The sequence below is a fragment of the Podarcis bocagei genome (genome assembly GCF_964188305.1).
Source record: "Podarcis bocagei genome assembly, chromosome: 1".
In the NCBI taxonomy this organism is placed as follows: domain Eukaryota; kingdom Metazoa; phylum Chordata; class Lepidosauria; order Squamata; family Lacertidae; genus Podarcis; species Podarcis bocagei.
In genome coordinates, this window is record NC_138125.1 from 91,536,691 (window position 1) to 91,543,720 (window position 7,030).

The 7,030-nt window shown below is 44.9% G+C and overlaps 1 long non-coding RNA gene across 2 annotated transcripts; it reads right to left on the reverse strand.

Moving 5' to 3' along the window:
* Positions 1-449: 449 nt before the first annotated feature.
* Positions 450-4,821, reverse strand: LOC308584711. Of its 2 annotated transcripts, none has more exons than XR_014006983.1 (2): positions 4,743-4,821; positions 450-590 (listed from the first exon to the last, which is right to left on the reverse strand). It is a non-coding gene; the product is annotated as an uncharacterized lncRNA (long non-coding RNA). The 2 variants fall into 2 exon arrangements; XR_014006984.1 differs by lacking the exon at positions 4,743-4,821 and adding an exon at positions 784-961.
* Between the last annotated feature and the right edge of the window lie 2,209 nt (positions 4,822-7,030).

The window sequence follows — 7,030 nt, forward strand, 5'->3', positions numbered from 1 at the left end:
AAATATGATTAATTCCTACTTGAAACAACACTTTCTTGGTAAGTGAACAGTAACGATTCAGAAGTTTAAATCTGGATTTTATCTTCTCCAAGGACTGTTATGTTTGGATTCCTGCCTCGACTTCTCCACATTCTCTCTCTCCGCCGATTTCCCACAGCCACACTCACAAATGCAGGAAGGAAGGGAGTAAAGTTTCAAGGACACACTTAGGAAGGCAGTCTCTTTGGATTCTGTAGATACAGATGTATCCATCTATATATAATAAAAACTTTGCAATAAACTTAAGCTAGGAGTTGTACAGTTTGCCATTATAGTACGGGGGGGGGGGGAGAGAAATATCGAGTACTCACGCGGAGCAGATGTTGTACTGTTTTGAGAAGCCATCCTTTACGCATTCAGAACTGCCCCCCTCTCTCTCCGCCTGTCTTTTTTTTTTTTTTAAAAAAAAATTTCTACTGACAGTCAGTCGGGCTTCCCTATCCGCAGTCCAAAGGCAGATGAAGCTGCAACAGCTGGCAGGACTGGGAGAAACCAGGAGAGAAAGCAGCTCTTGTTCCGGAGCGTCTTGTCTGGTTCTTGACCATTTACCACTGGAAAAGGAAACAGCACATATGTCATTCAGTTTGGCCTCTCCAGCTCACACGAGGAGGAGGGGAGGGGCACCAGTTTGCAGATAAGCATTAACTTTTTTTTTTTTTTTTTTGCCTTTAGCCCTCCTATCCCTCAGCTAACTAGGACCTTTCTACCTCCAGCAAGCAACAAGTTGAGACAAAGGCATCTTACTTTCAAATCGAGAGCCCAATGCATCTCATGCCAGCAATGTATAACGTAATATAAGGTAAAAACAACAGTGAATTTTCAAGGGAGGAGGGTGGGAAATGGTTACGCTGCCAAAATTGCGCAGGGGAGAATTTAACAATAGGACTTTCATTTTCTCTCTTTGCTGTGGCAGCTTTTCTGACTCGCTGCACAGAGAACTCCCCCCATTCCCGGTCCCCTATGTTCAGGTTTGAGATATATGGTTGTGTCTGTTTGTTTCTGAGAGCTGAAGGCAGAGGGAACATAGCGTCAGCGAGCAAAAAGCAGCGCAAATGAAGCTACATGCTTGGTCCACTTTGGCCTCTGGCTAAAGAGGTTTTGCAGGTTTGGAGGAAGTGTTTCCCAAACTGATGAAACTAATTTGTCCAGGGATAAAAGTGGGAGGAAAGAAATTGGTTGCATACACCGGTGGGATAAGAAACAGGAGCTATAAATTGCAAGGTCCCCAGTCCTAACCTCTCCTCTGCCATGAGATCATGATGTAACTTTAGGTCTTCTCGAGCACATCTTCTCAGACTCAGCTTCCTCCTTGCCCTCTGTGTTATGTTAATGATAGTACTTGCCTATCTTGCAGGGCGGATGTAAGTCAGGGGCTGTCAACATGGTGTCTTCAGGCTCAGTCGGTAGAGAATGATGCGCTCAATCTCAGGCTTGTGGGTTGGAGCCCCACACTGGGCATTGCAGGGGGTTGGACTGGATGACCCTCAAGGTCCCTTCGAACTCTACAATTCTATGATATTTTGATTCTATATTTGTTTTGTTTTGTTTAAAAGCATTGCCTAATATTTTAAATATCTCTAAGTGGTATGCAATATAAAAACAAACAATAACATTAAACAAAAAATGCCTCATAAAACCAACAAAGCGGTAGTATAAAAGCATATAAAAACCAGAATTCAGAGAATTCAAATACATAAAACAGAGTCTGGTATTATGGGTCAGGGAAAGTGTGGGCAGAAAGATAAGCCTTTATAAAGACATCTGAAGCAACTGGTGGTTGCTGTTTCACGTACGACAAAGTTGAAAGGCATTCATAGTACAGGAACTGTAGCAGAAAAATGCCCATTTTGGAATTACTAACCTATCGTATTCTGTAGGGTGTGGTACCACAAGTGGAATTTCCCCAGATAATCTAAGTGATCTTGCATATCTATACAAGGACAGGCCATTTTTCAGGTGACCTGGGCTTCAGTGGTTCAGGGCTTTAGGGTTCAAGACCTTGAACATGGCCTAGCAGCTGATCAGCAGCTTGACTCCCCATCTAGTTTATCCTCATAACAATGTGGTATATGCTAGTTTCGGCTAGCTCAGTCACCCAGAAACGTTCATGGCTAAATGAAGACTTGAACCCAGGTTTTTCTGGTCCTAATCTGACACTTTAACTGCTACAGCACACTGGTTTTCTTAATCTTAATATTCAGCCAGGTATTACAGCATCACAGTGTGCTGCAAATCCAGGACCCTGCTGACAAGTGACACCTGATATCGATGCTTCCGTACATTTACAGTATCACATAGCCCAGGGGAATGTTTCTTGAATGGCACTGTTTTCTTGATCTTCTGTCTGGTTACAAAGTGCTTTCACAACTACCCGGGAAACAAGCCAGACAGCGCAGCAACACGATGATTGTGTCATGATCACCCTGGCAGGGGAGCTAACACAATTCTCGTTCAGAAGGCATAGTTTCTGCTTGCATTTTGATGAGAATCATTTGGGTGCCAGGTATTTCCATAGCACACTGTGACTTCTCTGCAAGGAAAGAGGATAAGCTGATGTGCATTCTGTTAAGCTGGAGATTAATAGACAGTGGTACCTTGGTTCTCAAATGTAATCCATTCTGGAAGTCCATTCGACTTCTGAAATGTTTGAAAACCAAGGCCCAGCTTCTGATTGGCATAGGCACCCTGGAAACAATAGCCGAAAGCTGCAGCGGATGTTCAGTTTCCAAAAAACGTTCAAAAACCAGGACACTTACTTCTGGGTTTTCGGCATCCAGGAGCCAAAATGTCCAAGGATCAAGACGTTCGAGAACCAAGGTTCCACTGTATTAGCACCCTGATTCTCTAAGGCAGTAGTTTTCAACCAGTGTGCCGTAGCACCCTGGGGTGCCTTTAAAGATGGTCAGGGGTGTCGCGGGCAACACTGACCACTGTCCCTCTTTCATTCCCTACCTCCTCTGATGCACTCTCATGTCTCTGCCTCCCAAAGGCTTGAATGACTGTTTGTTGCAGCAGTCCTGTCTACAAGCTCCACAGGTGAATGGTGCCTTTGTGGCTGACCAGGGGGTGCTAGGAACTGAGGCGGCCTCAGAGTAAGCAAGCAAGTGGATGAGGGAGCCCAGCCAGCCAGTCCACCAGCCCTTGCTGTTGGGAATGGACACACCTCTCTTTGGGGCAGTGGCGGGGGGGGGGGGAATGCAGCTCAGAGACCAGGGGCACCAGCAGCAGCTTCCCAGAGGACTCCCAAGGAGAGGGGAGAGGAGAGGAGGCTGAGGAAACACTCCATAAGGGAGGGTGCTTGAAAAAGGGTGAGGCAAGTAGTGACATAACTGGGCTCCTGAGCCCCACAGGGGTGCCGCAGATAGAATGCAGTTGGTCAAGGGAACTGTGGACTACAGAAGGTTGAAAACCTCTGTTCTAAGGGGTTCAGAAAATCATTTTAGCCTCACAACTGCCTTCCTGTTTAGATTAAATTGATAAGAAGAAATTGCAAATGGCCGCACAATGAATGTCATTGTCAAGCAAGGATTTCAGCCTGTTTCCCACATCCATCATCATCATCATCATCAACAACAACAACATCTGTATCCTGTCCATCTTACTGGTTTGCCCCAGTCACTCTGGGCAGCTTCTAACATAGATAAAACATAATAAAACATAAAACATTAAAAAGCACACAGAGATGGCGGAGCTGTTGCCCTTCATCTCGTCAGCCCCAGTCAGCATGGCCAATGGTGAGGGAAGATGGGAGTTGTAGTCCTGCAGCTCTCCAGGCTGTTATACCTGTTTTGGCATCTCACCCGCATCAGAAGCAGTTTTAGAGTAGTATGACTGGAGTGGCTAAACTGAGTGCCATGCTGTTGGGGACACACGCACACTGTTGTAGAATGGAGTGTGAGAGGCAAGGGAGTGCTGAATTTTAGTGCCACACAGGGCACCACTGAAATTTGAGAGCCCAAAGTCCACCCCTGACCACATTACCTTACTGTTTGTATAGCAAATAGGTTGCAGAACAGGAGTGGTTCAACATTTTTTTTTGGGGGGGGAACCCCCCAATGATCTGTCTGGATAGACTTGCCTGAACAAAATGTTTCTGCATGCATTGGAAGCAGAACAACAAAGTAGCCTGCCTAATATGAATATGAATAATATGCGTAAAAGAGTCAAACCCCATGTGGTACTATATTTCTGCAGCATATTTTTTTATGTATTAATACATCATTATTTTTACAGTTATACACAAACTGGGAGTGCGTATGTGTATAATAGGCAAACAATAATGTGCATATTAATGCATATAATATGTGGAATTGACAATATTTTTTAGCAGAACTGGCTAGAATATAATAATATCCTTGCCTCTGAGATCAAGGAGCGAGGTGGGAATTAGAAAAATAATAATCCATGCGGATTAGCTTGACGTGCAGAGTTTCAGAAAAATCCCATCCCTAGCATTGTGCCATTACTGCCGAGATTGCCCTGTTTTTACTACTATTATTATCATATTATTTTATGTTGGAAACTTCTTTGGGACCACATGGGCGATCAATGGTTGGTATATGTTACAAATATAAATGATGTTACAAATAACGTCAGAAGCACTGCAAGGGAGCATATGGGGTGTTAGGGTAGGGGTAGTTCCTCTTGTGAGGAACACATCACGTTATTTCTGGGATAGTGCACATTGTGCATTCATCTCTCACCTATGGCTTCTAGAAGCTGTCAGCAGGCAAGAGAGGCCCCCACCCTGGGAATGGCTTCGAATGTTCCGGTGAGTTCCGGTGAGTTCCGGCTGAAAAAAAGAAGAAGAAGCCCTGACGAAAACTGGCATTTTGTTGAGTTCAATCTATCAGCCCCCAGGATACATCAGGTATGGGAACTGTTTAGTTTATCTTTGCAGGCTTTTAACGTATGTCACAGGATGCTGTAGGACAAAAAGCCATGAACATGAATGGTGCGTGACACCAAAGAGAAAAGTGGATTAACAGAAGACTGACTATGGAGAATGCAGGCTGGGAATTTCAAAGTGTGATTTCTGGCCCTGCAGCTTACCAAACATCTGCATGTTCAGAATTTGATATTCAGCTGGATTTTTAACCTTTTTGGAGGCTTAGAGCCTCCTATCGCTGGCCCCATATTATCATGGGTTCATCAAGGGCTGCCCTTGCTCCCCACTTGAACTGGGCTAAATGTAGAGCATGGGATACACACTGAGAACAAACAACAGCCTAATTCTCTTTCTTTCCTTCTGACCTCAAATGCAACTTCCCTCAGGGAAGCTGAGAAATAAGACAATGAGGAAACAAGAACGGGACTACTGTGCCATTAAATTATTAAATTCCTCCTTGTCTGAACTTTCCTCTTACGCTTATATGCTGCAGGCAGTAAAAGCTGTGAAAACAAGGCGGCTAAAAAGGAGTGTAAAAGCAGCTTTTTGTTGAAAGGGAGTCGGATGGGCAAGATGAGGAAATTTCCCATGAAGCAGACTGGACTGTCCTGGAACAGGGACCTAGGTGGATTGCTCCTAGAGAGGAAGAAGATTGCCTCTTGCAGGAGATGAACCCATGGAGGAATGTGACACGCAGAAGCAGTGGCGGTGGCTTGCCACCACAACCGTGGGTGCCCAGGGCCACACACACCATGGGAGTGTACACGGCGAGGTCAGCACGCCCAACGCCACACACTTCCGACATCCACGTGCAAGTGACGTCAGCACGCCCCGCACACACTGCCAAGCACGCTGATGTCAGATGTGTGTAGCACCAGGTTTGGGCTGGGTGTGAAGGGGGTCTGGGTAGAGGGGGGACAGAATGTCTTCCAAGAGGAAAAGCCTGATTTAGAAACAGGCTTGTGTGTTTAAAAAGCGTGCTAATTATGTGCCAAGAGAATCTAAAGACTGTAGTAACAATGGAACTGGATTCCTCATCCATAGTGTGAGCCCAGCTTTCCAACTAGAGATGGACAAATGTGTCAGTTTTGGTTTCTTTCAGTTTCTCATTTTGCCCCTCAATCTTCAAGTCAGTTCTCCACATTTGCACAGCATATATATAACATGAACAAGCGTGACGACACGTCCCGCCTGCCAGACATCTGGAAATTAGCCCTCCCCACAAAAACCGACACCAGAACCAGAGACACACAGAACGCCATCTCCAATCAACCACACCAGACCCAAACCCAGACCCTCTCCACAGATAAAGTACAGACACCATCCAGTAGCCAAACCATAGTGGCACCTCCGGATGCTGCACCCCCCTGCAATCCCTACACAGATCTGGCTGGCACAGGGCACAAAACCACAGCTCGCCCCTATACACGAAGCCAAGCCAGAGCACAACTAAGTGCAGTACAGCCATCTTCTCAGAAAAAAAAAAAAAACTCTTCACAAGCTCAAGAGGTCAAGACACGAAAGCTTTAGCAACTAATCCACACCTAATGACCCTCCTAAGTGGTACTCAGAATATCACTCAAGAAATCACTCAAGATATCCCTCAAGTAATTAAGGAACAAAAGAAGAAAAGGCACACTAACCTGGGAACTCCCTCTCTGCCCAGAACGTTGGAGGCTATACACCACACCCCCTCCACAGTATTTATAGGAACTCAAACACTGAGATCCTGCTCTGTTCTAGTAACAAGAAGCCGAAAGCACCAGCCTGAAGATGACGAGTGAGACCTCGTCGAAACGCCGCCTAGACACCCCAACTCTTACACGGGAAGACACCCGAAGACACCAAAACCTGCATATATATATATATATATATATATATATATATATATATATATATATATAATCTCCTGCTGAAAATTTGTCAACTGTTTAGTGAGAATTTCTCCCAATAAACACATTTCACTGCAATTTTGAGTAATGGACACATTATTGTTAACATTTTTCCATAGTATAGTGTATTTCATGTTCACACACACACACACACAATGCAAGCTTTACTCTAGCACATGCATTGGTTAGAGAATTGCATTGGAAAATTCAG